Consider the following 25,033-nt stretch of genomic DNA (forward strand, 5'->3'; position numbering starts at 1 on the left):
CAATCTTGTTACCGGCAAGTCTCTTTACTCATTCTGTAATTCTCAATCCCGTAACTAACTCATTAGTTACATTGCTTGCAAGGCTTATAGTGATGTACATTACCGAGAGGCCCCAGAGATACCTCTCCGACAATCAGAGTGACAAATCCTAATCTCGATCTATGCCAACTCAATAAACACCATCGAAGACACCTGTAGAGCACCTTTATAATCACCCAGTTACGTTGTGACGTTTGGTAGCACACAAAGTGTTCCTCCGGTATTCGGGAGTTGCATGATCTCATAGTCATAGGAACATGTATAAGTTATGGAGAAAGCACTAGCAACAAACTAAACGATCATCGTGCTAAGGTAACGGATGGGTCAAGTCAATCACATCATTATCTAATGATGTGATCCCGTTAATCAAATGACAACTCATGTCTACGGTTAGGAAACATAACCATCATTGATTCAACGAGCTAGTCAAGTAGAGGCAAACTAGTGACACTCTGTTTGTCTATGTATTCACACATGTACTAAGTTTCCGGTTAATACAATTCTAGCATGAATAATAACATTTATCATGATATAAGGAAATATAAAAACTTTATTATTGCCTCTATAGGACATATTTCCATTAGTCTCCCACTTGCACTAGAGTCAATAATCTAGATTACATTGTAATGATTCTAACACCCATGGAGTCTTGATGCTGATCATGTTTTGCTCATGAGAGAGGCTTAGTCAATGGGTCTGCAACATTCAGATCATCTTGCAAATCTCTATGTCTCCCTCCTTGACTTCATCGCAGATGGAATTGAAGCGTCTCTTGATGTTCCTGGTTCTCTTGTGAAATCTGGATTCCTTTGCCAAGGCAATTGCACTAGTATTGTCCCAAAAGATTTACATTGGACCCGATTCACTAGGTATGACACCTAGATCGGATATGAACTCCTTCATCCAGACTCCTTGATTTGCTGTTTCCAAAGCAGCTATGTATTCCGCTTCACACGTAGATCCCGCCACGACGCTCTGCTTGGAACTGCACCAACTGCCAACTACACCATTTAATAAAAACACGTATCCGGTTTGTGACTTAGAGTCATCCGGATCAGTATCAAAGCTTGCATCGACGTAACCATTTACGACAAGCTATTTGTCACCTCCATATACGAGAAACATATCCTTAGTCCTTTTCAGGTATTTCAGGATATTCTTGACCGATGTCCAGTGATCCACTCCTGGATTACTTTGGTACCTCCCTGTTAAACTGATAGCAAGGCACACATCCAGTCTGGTACACAGCATTGCATACATGATAGAGCCTATGGATGAAGCATAGGGAACACCTTTCAGTTTCTCTCTATCTTCTGTAGTGGTCGGGCATGGAGTCTGAATCAACTTCACACATTGTAATATAGGCAAGAACCCTTTCTTTGCCTAATCCATTTTGAACTTCTTCAAAACTTTATGAAGGTATGTGTTTTGTGAAAGTTCAATTAAGCGTCTTGATCTATCTCTATAGATCTTGATGCCCAATATATAAGCAGCTTCACCGAGGCCTTTCATTGAAAAATTCTTATTCAAGTATCCTTTTATGCTATTCAGAAATTCAGTATCATTTCTGATCAACAATATGTCATCTACATATAATATCAGAAATGCTACGGAGCTCCCTCTCACTTTCTTGTAAATACAGGCTTCTCCAAAAGTCTGTATAAAACCATATTCTTTGATCACACTATCAAAGCGTATATTCCAACTCCGAGAGGCTTGCACCAGTCCATAAATGGATTGCTAGAGCTTGCACACTTTGTTAGCACCTTTTGGATCGACAAAACCTTCTCGTTGCATCATATACAACTCTTATTTATGATATCCATTAAGGAATGCAGTTTTGACATCCTTTTGCCAAATTTCATAATCATAAAATGCGGCGATTGCTAACATGATTCGGACGGACTTAAGCATCGCTATGGGTGAGAAGGTCTCATGGTATTCAACTCCTTGAACTTGTCGAAAACCTTTTGCAACAAGTCGAGCTTTGTAGACAGTAATATTACCGTCAACGTCAATCTTCTTCTTGAAGATCCATTTATTCTCTATGGCCTGCCGGTCATCGGGCAAGTCAACCAAAGTCCATACTTTGTTCTCATACATGGATCCCATCTCAGATTTCATGGCCTCAAGCCATTTTGCAGAATCTGGGCTCATCATCGCTTCCTCATAGTTTGTAGGTTCATCATGGTCAAGTAACATGACTTCCAGAATAGGATTACCGTACCACTCTGGTGCAGATCTTACTCTGGTTGACCCATGAGGTTCGGCAGTAACTTGATCAGAAGTTTCATGATCATCATCATTAGCTTCCTCATTTACTGGTGTAGGAATCACTGGAACTGATTTCAGTGATGAACTACTTTCCAATAAGGGAGAAGGTACAATTACCTCGTCAAGTTCTACTTTCCTCCCACTCACTTCTTTCTTGAGAAAATCCTTCTCTAGAAAGGATCCATTCTTAGCAACGAATATCTTGCCTTCGGACCTATGATAGAAGGTGTACCCAACAGTCTCCTTTGGAAGACACATTTCTCCGATTTGGGTTCGAGCTTATCAGGTTGAAGCTTTTTCACATAAGCATCGCAGCCCCAAACTTTAAGAAACGACAACTTGTGTTTCTTGCCAAACCACAGTTCATAAGGTGTAATCTCAACAGATTTAGATGGTGCCCTATTTAATGTGAATGTAGCCATCTCTACAGCATAACCCAAAACGATAGCGATAAATCAGTGAGAGACATCATAGATCGCACCATATCTAATAAAGTGCGGTTACAACGTCCGGACACACCATTACGTTGTGGTGTTCCAGGTGGCGAGAGTTGCGAAACTATTCCACATTGTTTCAAATGAAGTCCAAACTCATAACTCAAATATTCACCTCCACGATCAGATCGTAGAAACTTGATTTTCTTGTTACAATGATTTTCCACTTCACTCTGAAATCCTTTGAACTTTTCAAATGTTTCAAACTTATGTTTCATTAAGTAGATATACCCATATCTGCTCAAATCATCTGTGAAGGTGAGAAAATAACGCTATCCGCCACGAGCTTCAATGTTCATTGGACCACATACATCGGTATGTATGATTTCCAATAACTCTGTTGCTTGCTCCATTGTTCCGGAGAACGGAGTTTTAGTCATCTTGCCCATGAGGAATGGTTCGCAAGTACCAAGTGATTCATAATCAAGTGATTCTAGAAGTCCATCATAATGGAGTTTCTTCATGCGCTTTACACCAATATGACCTAAATGGCAGTGCCACAAATAAGTTGCACTATCATTATCAACTCTGCATCTTTTGGCTTCAATACTATGAACATGTGTATTACTACTATCAAGATTAGGTAAAAATAGACCACTCATCAAGGGTGCATGACCGTAAAAGATATTACTCATATAAATAGAACAACCATTATTCTCTGATTTAAATGAATAACCGTCTCGCATCAAACAAGATGCAGATATAATGTTCATGCCCAACGCTGGCACCAAATAACAATTATTTAGGTCAAAAACTAATCCCAAAGGTAGATGTAGAGGTAGCGTGCCGACGGCGATCACATCGACTTTGGAACTATTTCCCACGTGCATCGTCACCTCATCCTTAGCCAATCTTCGCTTAATCCATAGCCCTGTTTCGAGTTGCAAATGTTATCGACTGAACCAGTATCAAATACCCATGCACTACTGCAAGCATTAGTAAGGTACACATCAATAACATGTATATCAAATATACCTTTCACATTATCATCCTTCTTGTCCGCCAAATACTTGGGGCAGTTCCGCTTCTAGTGACCAGTTCCTTTGAAGTAGAAGCACTCAGTCTCAGCCTTAGGTCCAGACTTGGGTTTCTTCACTTGAGCAGCAACTGGCTTGCTGTTCTTCTTGAAGTTCCCCTTCTTCCCTATACCCTTTTTCTTGAAACTGCTGGTCTTGCTGACCATCAACACTTGATGCTCCTTCTTGATTTCTACCTCCACAGTCTTTAGCATTGCGAAGAGCTCAGGAATCGTCTTATCCATCCCTTGCATATTATAGTTCATCATGAAACTCTTGTAGCTTGGTGGCAGTGATTGAAGAACTCTGTCAATGACACTATCATCGGGAAGATTAACTCCCAGTTGAGTTAAGTGGTTGTGGTACCCAGACATTCTGAGTATACATTCACTGACAGAACTATTCTCCTCCATCTTGCAGCTGTAGAACTTATTGGAGACTTCATATCTCTTAATTCGGGCATTTGCTTGAAATATTAACTTCAACTCCTGGAACATCTCATATGCTCCATGACGTTCAAAATGTTGTTGTAGTCCCGGTTCTAAGCCATAAAGCATGGCACACTGAACTATCGAGTAGTCATCAGCTTTGCTCTGCCGGGTTTTCACAACATCTGGCGTTGCTCCTGCAGCGGGTTTGTAACCTAGCGGAGCTTCCAGGACGTAATTCTTCTGTGCAGCAATGAGGATAATCCTCAAGTTATGGACCAAGTCCGTGTAGTTGCTACCATCATCTTTCAACTTAGCTTTCTCTAGAAACGCATTAAAATTCAACGGAACAACAGCACGGACCATCGATCTACAACAATATAGACATGCAAAATACTATCAGGTACTAAGTTCATGATAAATTAAAGTTCAATTAATCAAATTAGTTAAGAAATCTCACTTAGATAGATATCTCTCTAATCATCTAAGTGATCACGTGCTCCACATCAACTAAACCATGTCCGATCATCACGTGAGATGGAGTAGTTTTCAATGGTGAACATCACTATGTTGATCATATCTAGTATATGATTCACGCTCGACCTTTCGGTCTCAGTGTTCCGAGGCCATATCTGCATATGCTAGGCTCGTCAAGTTTAGCCCGAGTATTCCGCGTGTGCAAAACTGGCTTGCACCCGTTGTATGCGAACGTAGAGCTTATCACACCCGATCATCACATGGTGTCTCGGCACGACGAACTGTAGCAACGGTCCATACTCAGGGAGAACACTTATACCTTGAAATTTAGTGAGAGATCATCTTATAATGCTACCGTCCATGTAAGCAAAATAAGATGCATAAAGGATAAACATCACATGCAATCAATATAAGTGATATGATATGGCCATCATCATCTGGTGCCTTTGATCTCCATCTCCAAAGCACCGTCAGGACCACCATCGTCACCAGCTTGACACCTTGATCTCCATCGAAGCATCGTTGTCATCTCGCCAACTATTATTTCTATGACTATCCCTGCCGCTTAGTGATAAAGTAAAGCAATTACATGGCGATCGCATTTCATACAATAAAGCCACAACCATATGGCTCCTGCCAGTTGCCGATAACTGTGTTACAAAACATGATCACCTCATACAATAAAATTTAGCATCATGTCTTGACCGTATCACATCACAACATGCCCTGCAAAAACAAGTTAGACGTCCTCTACTTTGTTGTTGCAAGTTTTACGTGGCTGCTACGGGCTGAGCAAGAACCTTTCTTACCTACGCATCAAAAACCACAACGCGGTATAGTGATTGCTTTTTGATCTTCAGAAAGAACCCTATTCATTCAATCCAATCCAACTAAAGTTGGAGAAACTGACACCCAACAGCCACCTGTGTGCGAAGCACGTCGGTAGAAACAGTCTCGCGTAAGCGTACGCATAATGTAGGTCTGGGCCGCTTCATCCAACAATACCGCCGAATCAAGAAACAACTAGTGACGGCAAGCAATATGTATATACCCACGCCCACAACTCCCTTGTGTTCTACTCGTGCATATAACATCTACGCATAGACCTGGCTCGGAAGCCACTGTTGGGGAACGCAGTAATTTCAAAAAAAAATCCTACGCACACGCAAGATCATGGTGATGCATAGAAACGAGAGGGAAGAGTGTTGTCTACGTACCCTCGTAGACCGTAAGCGGAAGCGTTATGACAACGCGGTTGATGTAGTCGTACGTCTTCATGACCGACCGATCCTAGCACAGAAGGAACGGCACCTCCGCGATCTGCACACGCTCGGCTCGGTGACGTCCCATGAACTCACAATCCAGTAGAGTGTTGAGGGAGAGCTTCATCAGCACGATGGCGCACTGACGGTGACGATGATGGTACCAGAACAGGTCTTCGCCTAAGCAGCGCTACGATATGACCGAGGTGGATTATGGTGGAGAGGGGCACCGCACACGGCTAAGAGATCAATGATCAACTTGTGTGTCTATGGGTTGCCCCCCTCCCCCGTATATAAAGGAGTGGAGGTGGGGGAGGGGGTCGGCCCCAAGGTTAGTCCTACTCCCACCGGGAGTAGGATTCCCCCCACCCCCCCCCCCCCCGCCCCCTACCCTAGTTGGATTAGGAGAGAAGGAAGGGGGAGGAAGGAGGAAGGAAAGGGGGGCCGCCCCCTCCCAATTCGGATTGGGATTGGGGGCCCCCCCCTCCTTTGCTCCTTTCTCCTCTCTCCCACTATGGCCCAATAAGGCCCATATACCTCCCGGGGGGTTCCAGTAACCTCCCGGTACATCGGTAAATGCCCGATCTCACCAGGAACATTCCGATGTCCAAATATAGTCGTCCAATATATCGATCTTTATATCTCGATCACTTCAAGACCCCGCGTCATGTCCGTGATCATATCCGGGACTCCGAACTACCTTCGGTACATCAAAACACATAAACTCATAATACGATCGAACGTTAAGCGTGCGGACCCTACGGCTTCGAGAACTATGTAGACATGACCGAGACTCGTCTCCGGTCAATAACCAGTAGCGGAACCTGGATGCTCATATTGGTTCCTACATATTCTACGAAGATATTTATCGGTCAAACCGCATAATGAGATACGTTGTTCCCTTTGTCATCGGTATGTTATTTGCTCGAGATTTGATCGTTGGTATCTCAATACCTAGTTCAATCTCGTTACCGGCAAGTCTCTTTACTCATTCCGTAATGCTAAATCCCGTAACTAACACATTAGTTACATTGCTTGCAATGCTTATAGTGATGTACATTACAGAGAGGGCCCAGAGATACCTCTCCGATAATCGGAGTGACAAATCCTAATCTCGATCTATGCCAACTCAAAAAACACCGTCGGGGACACCTATAGAGCACCTTTATAATCACCCAGTTACGTTGTGACGTTTGGTAGCACACACACTATTCCTCTAGTATTCGGGAGTTAAATGATCTCATAGTCATAGGAACATGTATAAGTTATGGAGAAAGCAATAGCAACAAACTAAACGAACATCGTGCTAACCTAACGGATGGGTCAAATCAATCACATCATTCTCCAATGAGGAGATCCCGTTAATTAAATGACAACTCATGTCTATGGTTAGGAAACATAACCATCATTGATTAAACGAGCTAGTCAAGTACAGGCAAACTAGTGACACTCTGTTTGTCTATGTATTCACACATGTACTAAGTTTCCAGTTAATACAATTCTGGCATGAATAATAAACATTTGTCATGATATAAGGAAATATAAATAACAACTTTATTATTGCCTATAGGGCATATTTCCTTCATTTCACGCATAATCCAGTTGACCTCCTCCGGGCACCGAGACGTAGGGCTTTTACTTCCTCTGAGAAGGGCCTGAACTCGTAAATCTTGCTTGCACAACCTCGTCGTAGCTAGGATCTTGCCTCCTCATACGTACCCCCTAATCTACTGTCAGACTTAGAACCACGACAATTGACGCCCACCTTGTGGTAGGTGTCTTAGCGACTTCCGGTGAGGTTGCAATCTTTTTCGATCCCCATCATCATGGTTTCCGGCAGTGGTTTGGCTGAGGACCGCGAGATCCGTCTCGGCGTGCTCGTTTTCATCGCCGATGACTCCGCGTGGCTCCAAGAGGCTCCTCTCTATGTCGAGAGGCTCCCCATCCGCGGGGCGACGCACTTCTGTGCGTGAGTCCACGGCGTGCTTCTGCAGCAACCATCGACCCAGTATCGGCCGGCTCCCGCAACTTCTTCGCTTCCCGCTGCTCGCCGCCGCAAGCGATCTGGTCGATCGCGGCTTCAGCGGTGATCAAGCACGCGTTGGCTCGACAATCGACCACCTCTCAAGTCACAGCAATCGAGCCCCACAAATCTCTCTACGAGTTATTCGATCTGTCGACTGGCTCCATCGAGACCCTGTCCGAGTGTGACAGAAGAGACCCTGCAACAGAAGTCCTCATGGTCGACACGCCACGCAACCCGGTTGGTGGCTCCAACCGGTACTAAAGGTGCCTTCTATATATACAACACTTACAAAAATTTCATTCTCCCTCTATTTCTTCCTCTGTTTCCCCATAGAAGCACTGCCCGCGTGCCCCGATCGATCGACGCCGTCGACGTCGCCGCCCCCGTCCCCGTCGCCGCCCCCGTCCCTGTCGCCGCCCTCGTCTCCGTCGCCGCCCCCGGCCCGTCCCCGTCGCGCCGTCCCCGTGTCGCCGCCCCCGCGTCACGCCCCGGCCCATCGCCGCCCCCGGTCGTCGCCTCGTCGTCGCCGTCGCCCCGCTGTGAGCTCTCCCCCTCTAACCCCTCTCCCTCGCCCCCGGCGGCCACCATGGGCGCCGCCCCTCCCCGAGCCCATACACACACACACAAGCATGATGAACACACACACACACACGTACATATGTATGAATTAATGCATGTATATATTAGTATATACGTATTTTGTATGTTTAATTAGTTTAGATTTTTTTAGATTATTATTTTTTTCACTAGTATATATGTATGAATGCATGTTAGATGGATATAATTAGTGTTTAATTAGTATGGAAATTTTTTATATAATGTTGTTTTTCAGTTTTTTAATGGATGTATAAAAGTTGTGTTTTCTGTTTTTAGTGTTAGATGCTTAGTTAGTATGAAATAGCATATAGAATTTTGACATATGCAATGATAGCATAATTAGTGTTATATAGAAATGTTAGAAATTTTAGTTATCAAAATCCAATCATTAAAAAAATGTTACTTTTTGCGGGCATATAGCTAGTATTTGTTCTCGACAATGCCCGGCCCGCATCCTCACCGTCGACCCGTCCGCGACGACGTCCGACTGACCCATGTCCGGGACTGGGCTCCACCGGGCTGGCACTGGGAGGTGCTGCCTGGAGGGGCGCGCCGCTTGATGAGGAACCCGGCCCCGGGTCCCGTCGTCGACCCTGATCTCGTTTGGTGGCGTTCGCGTGGGCCAGTTTCGGTGCGGAGGGAGCCGGCCCCGCCGGAGGTGGTACGTCGCCGTGTCAGGGAGGAGGACGAGCACGTCCATCGCTACATGGTTGTGTTAGAGGGCGGCAGGTTCTCCACTACCTGGCAGTTTCTTCAGGGATCTCACTTCAGCTATGATCCTGTGAGGGTTCCTTCTCTTTGGGTGTCCACCGCCCACGCCGCAGGAACCGCGAGTGTCCTAGATTCTTCTGTAGTATTCGATCTTTAATTAGCTACCTAGCCAGTGGTGCACTATTCAATATTATATATTATTCGAGACGATGTATTCGAGATTATATCTATTATTCGAGACGATGTATTCGAGATTATATCTATTATTCGAGACGATGTATTCGAGATTATATCTATTATTCGAGACGATGTAATTTGAATACTAAATTGTTTTATATTTCTTTTGGCATAGTTAAATAAAAGCTATGGCGAACAATACCGACAGAGAGGGAGAACAAACCATGTTCGATATAATACGCGGGCCAGATGATGATCAGAATGAAGAAGATTATGACGGCTCCGAATTTCTAAACAACACCGGAGAGGGTGATATGATATTCGATCGCGACGACCGAATTGATGAAGTCATGAACTACGATTATGACAATGACGAAGAACATGTTGATCCTGAAACAACAAAGACCGGCGAGGTATATATATTTATATAAGCAGGCATCTGGTGATCATCACATGTTTTAAATGAGTTGAAGATATATTAACAAATCGATCTTTCTGCTTTCAGCCATCCGGATCGAGCAAATCTTCAGGCAACAGGACGAAACGAGGCCCGAACAAAAAGTTGAAGGAGGGCGTAAAGTATAATATCGAGGTAATCAGACCTAGTGGCGAACCATTAGCGCCTAAGAAGATTGCGGACAAGTTCGTTCGTCAGTGCGGAGTTCTTGTGAAGGACCAACTCCCGATCTCCCTTCAAGAATGGAGAGAGCCAGCAAAGCCATGTCCAGATCTTAATTTTGTCGACAACAGACAAAAAAGTCTGCTTTGGGATACTCTCATGGAACATTTCACCCTACCAGATCATTTCACAGAAGCAGATGTGCAGAACGTCAAGGATGCTGCTCTTAGGAAGATGGCGGTTGCATTCAAGAACCACAAGAATCGTGAATGGGACAAGTATGTCAAGGGAGGAAGGAAGACTCCAGTATTCGAGGGAACACTAGAGAATCAAAGTGCTCATTGGGACGATTTCGTGAAATTCAAGGATTCAGAATTAGCTAAGGAACGGTCGAGAATAAACAAGAAGAATGCCGAAAAAAAGGATAAGTTCCATAAGCTAGGGCCAGGTGGCTATGCGGTGGCAATGCCTAAGTGGGATAAGTCTGAGAAAGAGATGGAGGATGCAGGTGTCACTCCGGTTACTAAGAGCTGGCCCCCCAGGTGCAGGACTTGGTTCTATGCGCATGGGGGAGAGTTGGACCCAAAGACAGGCAAAGTTTCGACGAAGGCATGTCTGAATGGAGCTGACGATAATATACTTGTTGCAATAGAAGAGGCTCGAACGGGGGTGTTCCAGCCCAAAAGAGAGAACGACGAGCTTACGCGTGCCCTGGGAAATCCTGAACACCCGGGAAGAACACGAGGCAAGGGCGCTATTCCGTGGTATGAGGGGTTTTCGGACTGGAACGCCGACTACAGAACCCGTGCGAGAAGGAAGATTGCGGAGGAGAAGCAGATGAAGATGGAGGAGAAGAAGAGGAAGCTGGACTATGAACGCCATCAAGGCCTAGAATCAGCGCACGCGGACTTGGTAGTCAAATTCCAGCGGCAGCAGGAGCAGATTGACTCACTTAGCCAGCAAAGGGGGTCTCAGCAGCTGCAGCAGCTAGCGGATGATCCAGCATTGGATACCACCGCCCCATCCATGCCGAGAAGCAGCGTGGGTTCCGCCCCGTTTGACGCAATGTGGATCGATACCCCGTGGCTGACATCCCTGAGAACACTAACTGCGAGCTACACTTCAAAATTAAGAACATATCCTTGAAGGTGGCGGACGGCGTTGCTTATACAAATTCCCCCGATGCAACCTTCCATTGCAACCCGATTCCAGCAGGCTATGCTCGTGTCGTGGTTGATGAGGTGGTGGACCAATATTCGGGGCTAGAGCTTGACATTCCTGGAGGTGACAAGGAGCACACACTCGGAGAAACCAAACATCGTAGCATCCTATGGAGAAAGGATTGCATCATCTTTCGAAGGCCACCGACACTGCGTCACCCGACTCCTCGTCGAAGTCCGCCACCGAGTCAGCAGACTACCACTCCTCCAAGTCCACCAACGCGTGAGGCCACTCCTCCTCCTCCATGTCCGGCAAAGTGTCAGGCCACTCCTCCTCCAAGTCCGACACAGCGTCAGATGTCCACTCCTCCTCCAAGTCTGGCACAACCTCAGGCCACTCCTCCTCCAAGTCCGGCACAGCTTCAGGCCACTCCTCCTCGTCCAACTCAGCCCCGTCAGCCGTCTCCGCCGCCTCAGCAATCACAGAAGAGACACCCCGCAGCTATGGTGCGTAGCGGTACGAGTCGAGGTCATAGTATAGGAAGTACAAGCGGTGGCAAGCGATATAAATATGGTCAAAACCTCACTACTCCTCTTCGTGAGAGGGCTTACGACAGGACCGAGGAGCAAACCAATGCCATAGTGTGGGCAGAAGTCGACGCCCATTTTGGACCGAAACCGCCACCGCCGCCAAGGGAGAAAGTGCCTGTGGAAGTAGTTAACCACTTCATTCGTATGGCTCAACCACCAGCTCCTAAGCCTGTTGACATAGACTATGAGCGCCACATTAGGAAGTTACATCGACAACGTCTACAGAAGGAGGCGAGCTCGAGCTCGAGCAAACAACAAGTAGCTGTCAAAAATGCGGGAAAACCGTTGCCCAGCTGGGAGAACAGGCGGCGCAATTGATCCCCCCGCTTGTTGTGCTACCAACAACACGTGACAGTACGCGCGCCCAATATTATTGTGGGCAAACAGTTTACGTTCCCAAGGTAGGCGATGTGGTAATAACACAGGAGAATATAATGCAGGCTGAAACTCTCAACATCGCTATTGGACAACTCCTCGAGATCGAGGACATGCCTGTGCTTACAGAGGAGGAAATAAAACGGAAATATGCCCGGGGCCAACCTTTGGTCAAGCCAGAAGAGGTCAAGAAGCTCCCAACGAGAATGTATGAATTGCATCAATGGTACATGGACATTACCAAGAGATCTGATCGAGAGTTCCTCATGGTGCAAGTCAAGAAGGATCATTACTACCATCAGAAACCTGTGACCGTTGAGTATTCTGAACTGTTTCAGTTATACAATCAAGACGCACTCGACAAATCTATCGTCAGTTGCTATTGTCTGTAAGTGATTTATTTCTGTAATTTAAGTCTCTCAAGCTAGCTGTAGTGATCCTTTTGATCAATCATTACCTGTAATTATCCTCACTATATTCTTTTCTGTGGTATTATGCAGGATGAAGATGTATGAAATGAAAAAAGGTGGACGCTATGGCATTGGGTTCATTGACCCAAACACCGTTAATGAATACACATGGAAAATAGATGCATATCATGCAAAAAATGTAGAGGACAGCATGCTAGAGTTCTTGAAGCGCCTCAAATACAATGAAGATATACTACTTCCTTACAACTTCCAGTGAGTCACACTCTCTTGTACTACAAATTCTCTGTTTTTGCCTACTAGCTAGCTACATGTTTTTGCTTACATATGCCCGCTTAATTAAGACATGCAAACGTGGGTGCATGCAGATTTCACTCGATCTTGTGTATCATTAAAGTTGACACCGGAACAGTTGAAATACTGGACTCAGTACTCAAAATAAAAACTGACTATAACAATTTGTTTGGGATAGTCAACAGGTAATTTCAATCATTATTAAACTATATATCTCGGCCTATTTAGTTCCTCATTTCATGGTATGAACTATTTAATAACCCCTTTATTCATTTTCTTTGTCGGCGGGCAGGGATTGGGCAAGGTTCATCAGCGTCACTCCAGGCGAATGGAAAGAAAAGCTGAAATGGTTTCGACCCAAGGTAAGTAATTAAGTAGTACTAGCTAGCTAGCTGCCATCTCTTTAATTATCATGCTTGATTAATTATTATCTGATCAAATTCCATTCTCGTAAAGGCCCTTCAGGAGGCGCAGGGGACTGATCTGTGTGCATACTGCGTTTGCGAGAACATTCGCATGAAAAGTAGGTAGAGGACAGCATGCTAGAGTTCTTGAAGCGCCTCAAATACAATGAAGATATACTACTTCCTTACAACTTCCAGTGAGTAACACTTTCTTGTTCTACAAATTCTCTGTTTTTTCCTACTAGCTAGCTACATGTTTTTGCTTACATATGCCCGCTTAATTAAGACATGCAAACGTGTGTGCATGCAGATTTCACTGGATCTTGTGTATCATTAAAGTTGACGCCGGAACAGTTGAAATACTGGACTCACTACTCAAAGCAAATAGTGACTATAACATCTTGTTTGGGATAGTCAACAGGTAATTTCAATCATTATTAACTATATATCTCGGCCTATTTAGTTCGTCATTTCATGATATGAACTATTTAATAACCCCTTTATTCATTTTCTTTGTCGGCGGGCAGGGCTTGGGCAAGGTTCATCAGCGTCACGGAAGGTGAATGGAAACGACAGCTGAAATGGTTTCGACCCAAGGTAAGTAATTAAGTAGTACTAGCTAGCTAGCTAGCTGCCATCTCTTTAATTATCATGCTTGATTAATTATTATCTAATCAAATTAAATTCCATTCTCGTAATAAAGGCCCTGAAGCAGGCGCAGGGGACTGATCTGTGTGCATTCTGCGTTTGCGAGAACATTCGCATGATGGCGTCCGAAAGGAGCAGATCTCAAAGATAGGAATGGGTACGCTTGTCAGAACACTATTCACAATTTTTACACCATTATCGATATCTCGTCACACAACTAATACACATGCATATTGATCTCCTTCTTAACAGTTCACAGAGGTGCGGGACAAGCTCCTAGAAACGGAGCGCGTAGAAGCACTTCAAGAGGAAATAGCAGGATTTTTGCTCGACCAGGTCATAAATCCGAAGGGAGAATACTATTACCCGCTACCGCCCCCATCGACTAGGTCATGAACCACTTCCAATTGTCATCGTCCTCCGAAGGCACCAATTAGGCTAATGCCACTGGCTCCGAAGGCAACATGCATATGTAGGAGAAATTGTATATAGCTATACATGTGTGTATGTGTGAATTAATATGGTGGTTTGTGAGACATTGATGATATATATATGATTGGTTCTACTAGAAATTCTATTTATATATATATGCATAACATGTACAATGTGTAGTATCGTAAAATACCAGCAAACGAAAAAGAATTAAAATGGAAAACACAAAATTAAATGAAAAAGAAATCATAAAACCAAAAACCCCCGGTTGGTGTTACCAACCGGTACTAAAGGGCTCCTGGCCCCCGGAGCTGGCTCGTGCCACGTGGTTGCCCTTTAGCACCGGTTCGTGCTGAACCGATACTAAAGGGGGGGGGCTTTAGTGCCCACACTTTAGTGCCGGTTATGGAACCGGCACTAAAGGGCCTTACGAATCGGTGCTATTGCCCGGTTCTGCACTAGTGGCCTGGTTTCCGCCACAGCGATGGTAGCGACGGTGGCGGTGATCCGTCGCATGTTCACGAAGAATATCGTCCTCAAGGCCTCACTTCGCAGCAGAGGGAGGAGCTACATCATCACAATACAGAAGCACTCCACACTCCCATCGTCGGGGAAACCTATGAGGCTCGGGCGTTGGAGGCTGCATGCCTGGCCACGCTGGCTGAGCGCGCGCGACAGGAGAACCTTCAGCATTCACTCATTGAACGCGCTCGACGGCTGATTCCTGAATCTAGTCAACGATAGTGTCAATTGTTCCCACCCGAACCTCAGGTATACCGCACTCCGATTCAGAATCTTACTGTTGCGTCCCACATAGCAGAGTCGATCCAGCCGTCCCAATCAGAGGCTGGAAGGGGTTTGATGATGATTCGAACGCTGCTCCGGGCAGCAGGAGAGCATGACATCGTAGTTTCCCAGTCGTGCAACAGGATCCATAGCAGGTCCGTGGTGGCGGACACCGTCCAGTCGGTCCACAGCCCAAGATCGCCTCTATGGCACGAGGGCCGAGGGCACCATCAAGAGCAGTACATGGGTCGGAACCACGAGCAATATGATCATCGGTTCGGCCATGAAGATCGCCGTCGAGTACCCACGCCCCCTATGAGGGGCGGATCGTATGCACCCTGGCGACCTGATGACAGGTGTCCGTATAGTGACGAGCGAAGACTTCCAGTCGACCCCAGAGAGCCCGGATTTGATGCAAGGTCAATTTTGGTACAAGGTCTGGTCGACCGGAACAGAGCTCACAGAGAAGGATAGGACAGAGATCGTCAACAAGCAGCCGAGTGCATGTATCTGGGCCTGAATGTTTCAGCAATGCCATCAGGGCCACGGAAATTCCTCTCAACTTCAGGTTGGAGACTGGGGTAAGTAAGTTCACTAGTGAATCCAAACCTGACACTTGGCTAGAGGACTACCGAGTGGCTGTACAGATTGGTGGCGGTAATGATGATGTAGCCATGAAACATCTCCCTCTGATGCTGGAAGGGTCAGCCATGGCTTGCTTGAATCAGTTGGCTCCTGGCAGTATATTCAGATGGGAAGAGTTGGACCGAGTGTTCGTTAGGACATTTGAGGGCACCTGCAAGCGGCCTGCAGGGCTGACTAAATTGCAGCATTGTGTGCAGAAACTGAATGAAACTTTGAGTGATTACATCCAGAGGTGGACCACTTTGCATCACATAGTGGAAAACGTGTCACCGCACCAAGCAGTTTGGGCCTTGAAGGAGGGCGTTCGGTATAGAGAGCTTAACCTGAAATTCGATCGGACAGGGGATATGACTCTAACTCGAATGATGGAAATAGCCACTCGGTATGCTAACGGCGAGGAAGAAGACCGACTCCGCAGTGGCAAGAACAAACCAGTCGCCCAATATGCTGGAGGAGGTAATTCCAATTGGAAACAAAAGCGCAAATCCGAACCCGCCGCTCCTGGTGAAACCGCAGTGGTGACCCAGGGAAAATTCAAAGGAAAACCTAAAGGGCCATGGGTCCCCAAAAAGGTGAAAGACTCAGCAGGAATTGATGTGTTAGATTTGTCGTGCCATATACACACCAAGAAGGATGAAGAGGGGAACATGATTTATCCCAAGCATACCACTCGACAATGTCAACTCCTTATCCAGCAATTCCGAGAGGGCCAGCCCAGTGAGAAAGAGAAGGAATCGGATAAGGATGAAGACAAAGAGGAGGATGATGGTTTTCCCAATATCAATGCAACTTTGGTGATTTTTGCTGACGCTGAGAGCAAAAGTCGAGTGAAAGTCATCAACAGAGAAGTGAACATGGTTGGTCCGGCAACGCCAACATATTTGAAGTGGTCTAAGACTCCCATTACATTCGACCAATCTGACCACCGGGCACGTGTTCCTACCCCAGGGCGGCAAGCGCTGGTGGTCGACCCAGTCGTTGGGGGCACTCGGTTAACCAACGTCCTGATGGATGGTGGCAGTGGCTTGAACATTTTGTATGCTGAGACTCTCCGAGAGAAGGGCATCCCGATGTCCAGGCTCAGTGAAAGCAATATGCGCTTCCATGGTGTCATCCCTGGGAAGAAAGGTGATTCACTCAGCCAGATAACTCTTAACGTGGTTTTCGATGTTTCAAAGAAGTACCACAAAGAAAAGTTGACATTTGAAGTTGTGGATTTTCACAGTGCTTATCATGCTATTTTGGGCAGACCTGCATATGCCTGCTTCATGGCTCGACCATGTTACGTATACCTCAAGCTGAAGATGCCTGGTCCCAAAGGTGTGATCACGATCACTGGTAATCGGCAGAGAGCGGAGGAGTGCTTCTAGAAGGACTCAAAGATTGCCGATGAACAGATGGCAGCAGTGGAATTGCAAGAGTACCAGAAGAACGCAGATCCGGGTGATTTGTTACGTGCCAAGAAGCTTGCTTCAGAATCTGCATTTCAGTCGTCTGGTGAAACAAAGAAAGTTGATATTCACCCGACCGATCCCAATGCTGCGCCGACTCATATCTCAACAACACTCGACAACAAATAGGAAGAAGCGCTCATTCAGTTCCTCCGTGAGAACTAGGACATCTTTGCATTGAAGGCTTTTGACATGCCAAGTGTACCCAGAGGACTGGCTGAGCACTGTTTGTGAGTCGACCCGAAAGCAAAACCTGTCAAAGAGCATCTCCATCGGCCCGCCGTGGAGAAGAGGAAGGCAATTGGTGAAGAGGTGGCTCGGCTTCTGGCAGCTGAGTTCATCCGCGAAATATACCACTCCGAATGGCTCGCCAATGTTGTCATGGTCCCCAAGAAAGACGATTCACTTCGCATGTGCATCGACCTCAAGCATCTCAATCGGGCCTGCCTGAAAGATCATTTCCATCTGCCCCGCATTGATCAAATTGTTGACTGATACGTCTCCAACATATCTGTAATTTTTGATTGCTCCAGGCTATATTATCTATTGTTTTGGACATTATTGGGCTTTATTATCCACTTTTATATTATTTTTGGGACTAACCTATTAACCGGAGGCCCAGCCCAGAATTGTTGTTTTTTGCCTGTTTTAGGGTTTCGAAGAAAAAGAATATCAAACGGAGTCCAAACGGAATGAAACCTTCGGGAACGTGATTTGATGACCCACAAGTATAGGGGATCTATCGTAGTCCTTTCGATAAGTAAGAATGTCAAACCCAATGAGGAGCACAAGGAAATGATAAGCGGTTTTCAGCAAGGTATTCTCTGCAAGTACTGAAATAAGTGGTAACAGATAGTTTTGTGATAAGATAATTTGTAACGAGCAACAAGTAACAAAATTAAATAAAGTGCATCAACCTGGCCCAATCCTTTTTGAAGCAAAGGACAAGCCTGGACAAACTCTTATATAAGGAAAAGCGCTCCCGAGGACACATGGGAATATCGTCAAGCTAGTTTTCATCACGTTCATATGATTCGCGTTCGGTACTTTGATAATTTGATATGTGGGTGGACCGGTGCTTGGGTGCTGTTCTTACTTGAACAAGCATCCCACTTATGATTAACCTCTATTGCAAGCATCCGCAGCTACAACAAAAGTATTAAGGTAAACCTAACCATAGCATGAAACATATGGATCCAAATCAGCCCCTTACGAAGCAACGCATAAACTAGGGTTTAAGCTTCTGTCACTCTAGCAACCCATCATCTACTTATTAGTTCCCAATGCCTTCCTCTAGGCCCAAATAATGGTGAAGTGATATGTAGTCGACGTTCACATAACACCACTAGAGGCTAGACAACATACATCTCGTCAAAATATCGAACGAATACCAAATTCACATGACTACTAATAGAAAGACATCTCCCTTGTCCTCAGGAACAAACGTAACTACTCATAAAGCATATTCATGTTCATAATCAGAGGGGTAATAATATGCATAAATAATCTGAACATATGATCTTCCACCAATTAAACCAACTAGCATCAACTACAAGGAGTAATTAACACTACTAGCAACCTACTAGCACCAATCCCGGACTTGGAGACAAGAAATGGATACAAGAGATGAACTAGGGTTTTGAGATGAGATGGTGCTCATGAAGGTGTTGATGGAGAATGCCCTCTCCCGATGAGAGGAGCGTTGGTGATGACGATGGCAATTATTTCCACCTCCGGGAGGGAAGTTTCCCCAGCAGAACAGCTCTGCCGGAGCTCTAGATTGGATCCGCCAAGGTTCCGCCTCGTGGCGGCGGAGTTTCATCGCGAAAGGTTGCTTCCTATTTTTTTCTCGAGAAAGACTTCATATAGGAGAAGATGGTCATCGGAGAGCCACCAGGGGGCCCACGAGGTAGGGGGCGCGCCCTAGGGGGGGCGCCCCCCACCCTCGTGGAAAGGGTGTGGGCCCCCTGGTCTTCATCTCTGGTGAGGATTTTTCATTATTCATTATAAGGTATTCTGTGGAGTTTCAGGAGTTTTGGAGTTGTGCAGAATAGGTCTCTAATATTTGCTCCTTTTCCAGCCCAGAATTCCAACTGCCGGCATTGTCCCTCCTTATGTAAACCTTGTAAAATAAGAGAGAATAGCCATAAGTATTGTGACATAATGTGAAATAACATCCCATAATGCAATGAATATCGATATAAAAGCATGATGCAAAATGGACTTACCATGATTTTCTCACTGAATACAACTCAGGAGACTTGGACCCTACGTCAAGCCAATCAACAGGAGGCCACGAGGTAGGGGGCGCGCCTGCCCCCCCAGGCGCTCCCTCCACCCTCGTGGGCCCCCTGTTGCTCCACCAACGCACTTCTTCCTCCTATATATACCCACGTACCCCCAAACGATCAGATACGGAGCCAAAACCCTAATTTCACCGCTGTAACTTTCTGTATCCACGAGATCCCATCTTGGGGCCTGTTCCGGAGCTCCGCTGGAGGGGGCATCGATCACGGAGGGCTTCTACATCAACACCATAGCCTCTTCGATGAAGTGTGAGTAGTTTACTTCAGACCTACGGGTCCATAGTTAGTAGCTAGATGGCTTCTTCTCTCTTTTTGGATCTCAATACAATGTTCTCCCCCTCTCTTGTGGAGAAATATTCGATGTAATCTTCTTTTTGTGATGTGTTTGTTGAGACCGATGAATTGTGGGTTTATGATCAAGTCTATCTATGAATAATATTTGAATCTTCTCTGAATTCTTTTATGTATGATTGGTTATCTTTGCAAGTCTCTTCAAATTATCAGTTTGGTTTGGCCTACTAGATTGATCTTTCTTGCAATGGGAGAAGTGCTTAGCTTTGGGTTCAATCTTGCGGTGTCCTTTTCCGGTGACAGTAAGGGAAGCAAGGCACGTATTGTATTGTTGCCATCGAGGATAATAAGTTGGGGTTTCCTTCATATTGCATGAGTCTATCCCTCTACATCATGTCATCTTGCTTAAGGCGTTACTCTGTTTTTTAACTTAATACTCTAGATGCATGCTAGATAGCGGTCGATGAGTGGAGTAATAGTAGTAGATGCAGGCAGGAGTCGGTCTACTTGTCTCGGACGTGATGCCTATATACATGATCATACCTAGATATTCTCATAACTATGCTCAATTCTGTCAATTGCTCAACAGTAATTTGTTCACCCACCGTAGAATACTTATGCTCTCGAGAGAATCCACAAGTGAAACCTATGGCCCCCAGGTCTATCTTTATCATATCAATCTCCTACTACTTAGTTATTTACTTTGCTATTTACTTTGCCTTTATTTTACTTTGCATCTTTATCATAAAAATACCAAAAATATTATCTTTATCATATCTATCTGATCTCACTGTCGTAAGTGGCCCTATAGGGATTGACAACCCCTATTTGCGTTGGTTGCGAGGATTTATTTGTTTGTGCGGGTACAAGGGACTTGCGTGTAGCCTCCTACTGGATTGATACCTTGGTTCTCAAAAACTGAGGGAAATACTTACGCTACTTTGCTGCATCATCCCTTCCTCTTCGGGGAAAACAAACGCAGTGCTAAAAGAGGTAGCATTGACTCGACTACGGGATGTGAGCATTTGTCCTTTTTGGACGCTTATTCCGGGTACCATCAGATCCGACTGTATGGACCTGACAAAATAAAAACCGCTTTTATCACCCCATTCAGATGCTTTCGCTATGTTACAATGCCCTTTGGTCTCAAGAATGCTGGTGCCACATTCATGCGCATGATTCAAAAGTGCTTGCTCACTCAAATCAGTCGGAATGTGGAAGCATACATGGATGACATCATGGTCAGGTCACGTAAAAGTTTTGAGCTACTGACTGACCTCGCCGAAACCTTTGCCAATATGAGAAGATATGATATCAAGCTTAATCCGTCAAAGTGCATATTCGGAGTCCCAAGAGGAAAGTTACTCGGTTCTCATTTCCGAACGAGGGATCAATGCAAACCCAGAGAAAGTTGGTGCAATCCTCCGAATGAAACACCTTGTGTGTGTGCATGATGTTCAGAAGCTTACTGGTTGCTTGGCTGCATTGAGCCGATTCATTTCTCGTCTCGGTGAAAAGGCATTGCTTCTTTACCGACTGATGAAGAAATCTGACAAGTTCGAGTGGACTCCTGAAGCTGACGCAGCGTTTGCAGAGCTCAAAGCCCCACTTTCCACCCAGCCTGTGTATGCTGCCCCGATCAGCAAAGAGCCTTTACTGCTTTATATCGCAGCCACTGGACAAGTTGTTAGTACGGTGGTCACAGTCGAGCGGGAAGAAGAAGGCAAAGCCTACAAAGTTCAGCGCCAGTGTATTATATTTCTGAAGTCTTAACTCTGTCCAAGCATAGATAACCGCATTATCAGAAGCTTGTTTATGGAATTTATTTGACTACAATGAAAGTGGCGCATTACTTGTCAGATCACTCGGTTTCAGTCGTCAGTGATGCTCCATTGTCAGAAATTCTGAACAACAGAGACGCAACTGGTCGAGTGGCGATGTGGGCGATTGAACTCCTTCCGTTGGATATCAAGTTTGAGGCAAATAAAGCAATCATGTCCCAAGCAATAGCAGATTTCCTCGCCGAGTGGAGTGAGCGGCAACAACCGACTCAAATCCACTCAGAACATTGGACTCTGTTCTTTGATGGGTCCAAGATGATGAATGGTTTTGGTGCTTAAGTATTCCTGGTATCCCCGCGAGGCGACAAACTCAGTTACGTTCTTCAGATTCACTTTGATTCCTCTAACAATGAAGTTGAATATGAGGCACTTCTGTACGGTTGCGTATGGCCATTTCACTCAGCGTCCGTCGCCTAATGGTTTATGGCGACTCAGATTTAGTGGTCAATCAAGTGATGAAGGAATGTGATATCAGGAGCCCAGCTATGACTGGCTATTGCAATGCAGTGAGGAAGTTGGAAAAGAAGTTTGAGGGGTTAGAGCTCTATCACATACCCTGAGTCAAGAATCAAGCAGCTGATGATCTGGTGAAGATAGGCTCCAAGCACGAGCCTATTCCCAGCAATGTGTTCTTTGAGCATCTCCACACTCCGTCAGTTCAAGAGGATCCTTTCACAGAAGAGCCCCCACAACCAAGAAGTTCCACTGATCCGACTGAAGTTGAAAACCCATCCGTGGTCGACCTGGGCATGGAGGTTTTGGTCATCACCCCTGATTGGATGGTGTCGTATATTGCGTACCTACTCAGAAAAGAGCTCCCAGAAGATAAGGATGAGGCCCGTAAGATCGTCAATCGATCCAAAGCCTTCACCGTGATAGGTGGACGACTCTACAGAGAGAGTGTTACTGGAGTTTCTCAATGATGCATCACACCAGAAGAAGGTCGAATGATTCTCAATGATAACCACTCGGGGACCTATGGTCACCATGCGTCCTCTCGGAAAATCGTGGCCGAAGCATACCGAGCGGGTTTTTACTAGCCGCGAGCAAATGAAATGGCAAAGGAAATAATCGACAAGTGCGAGCATACCGAGCGGGTTTTTACTGGCTGCCAGTTCTACTCCAACATGTCCCACAAACCTGCATCAGTCTTGAAGACCATTCCACTCGTCTGGCCATTTGCTGTTTGGGGATTGGATATGGTCGGACCCCTGAGGACTGGCAGAAGTGGTTTCACTCATTTGCTTGTAGCAGTCGACAAGTTCACTAAATGGATCGAAGCAAAGCCTATCAAGAGTCTCGATTCTAGCACCGCCATCAGTTTCATCAGAGAGCTGACATTCAGATATGGAGTCCCTCACAGTATTATCACAGATAATGGCTCCAACTTTGATTCTGATGAGTTCAGAGCATTCTGCGCCTCCCAAGGAACTCGGGTCGACTACGCGTCTATTGCGCATCCGCAGTCGAATGGGCGGGCAGAGAGAGAAAATGGTTTTATCCTCCAAGGGCTGAAACCCCGGTTGATGCATGACCTTGAGCATGCAGTAAGTGCTTGGGTAGACGAGTTACCAACAATCCTTTGGGGGTTGAGAACAACAGCAAATCGGTTGACTGGATGAACTCCCTTCTCATGGTCTATGGGGCTGAAGCCGTGCTGCCAATCGATTTTCTTCACAACGCACCCCGAGTGGAACTATTCTCACAAGCTGAAGTAGAACTAGCTCGGCAAGATGTTGTAGACCTTCTAGAAGAAGAAAGAGAGATGGCCTTGATCCGGTCGACCATTTATAAGAAGGACCTCCATCGATTCCATGCCAGAAACGTGAGAGGTCGAGCATTTCAGGAAGGAGACCTGGTGCTCCGAGTGGATCAGCAATGGCCCCACAAGGTTGCTCCTGCTTGGGAAGGTCCCTTCATCATCACCAAGGTGCTCCACAACGGAGCGTATCACCTTTACAATGTGGAACACAAGAAAGATGAGTCACATGCTTGGAACGCGGATCTGCTCCGCCATTTTTACACATAAAAACTCGTGACAACGAGTTCTAATAAGAATCATTCAGTTTGCTTATCGAAGACAAGATTTTTGTAGTACTTTAGTAATTGTTATCCTGTCAAGTTGTATGTTCAAATCCCCCAGTGGGTGGCTTAGCCGCGAACCTGATTCGCCTAAGTTTCTAAAATCCTATCGAGTGGAGAGCAAGCCTCTCACTCGGGGTCTTAGCCGTGAACCTGATTCGCCTAAGTTTCTAAAATCCTACCGAGTGGAGAGCAATCCTCCCACTGGAGGGCTTAGCTGCAGTCACGTACTCGCCTAAGTTTCTAAAATCCTACCGAGTGGAGAACAAGCCTCTCACTCGGGGGCTTAGCCGCAAACCTCATTCGCCTAAGTTTCTAAAATCCTACAGAGTGGAGAGCAATCCTCCCAGTCGGGGGCTTAGCTGCAGTCCCGTACTCGCCTAAGTTTCTAAAATCCTACAGAGTGGAGAGCAATCCTCCCAGTCGGGGGCTTAGCTGCAATCCCGTACTCGCCTAAGTTTCTAAAATCCTACCGAGTGGAGAGCAATCCTCCCACCCGGGGGCTTAGCTGCAGTCCCGTACTCGCCTAAGTTTCTAAAATCCTACCGAGTGAAGAGCAATCCTCCCACTCGGGGGCTTAGCTGCAGTCCCATACTCGCCTAAGTTTCTAAAATCCTACCGAGTGGAGAGCAATCCTCCCACTTGGGGGCTTAGTTGTAGTCCTGTAGTCGCCTAAGTTTTCTAAAATCCTACCGCGTGGAGAGCAATCCTCCCACTCGGGGGCTTAGCTGCAGTCCCGTACTCGCCTAAGTTTCTAAAATCCTACCAAGTGGAGAGCAATCCTCCCAATGGGAGGCTTAGCTGCAGTCTCGTACTCGCCTAAGTAAAAAACCACCCCTAGTGGTCGAGTCACAAGTACAACATGCGCTCCATCCCGATCCGCAAGGACGACGAAGTGCAGGTCGTGCACAACACCTAGTGCTCTTGTCCATGACCCACTCGACGGAGCTACATCACAAGTACAACGTGCGCTCCATCCCGATCCGCAAGGACAACGAAGTGCAGGTCATGCACAACACCTAGTGCTCTTGTCCATGACCCACTCGACGGAGCTGTGTCACAAGTACAATGTGCACTCCATCCCGATCCACAAGTATGACAAAGTGCAGGTCATGCACAGCACCTAGTGCTCTTGTCCATGATCCACTCGGCGGAGCTGCGTCACAAGTACAATGTGCA

Source organism: Triticum urartu, chromosome 6A (assembly GCF_056163025.1).
Source record: "Triticum urartu cultivar PI428250 chromosome 6A, HENAU_Tu73, whole genome shotgun sequence".
NCBI lineage: Eukaryota > Viridiplantae > Streptophyta > Magnoliopsida > Poales > Poaceae > Triticum > Triticum urartu.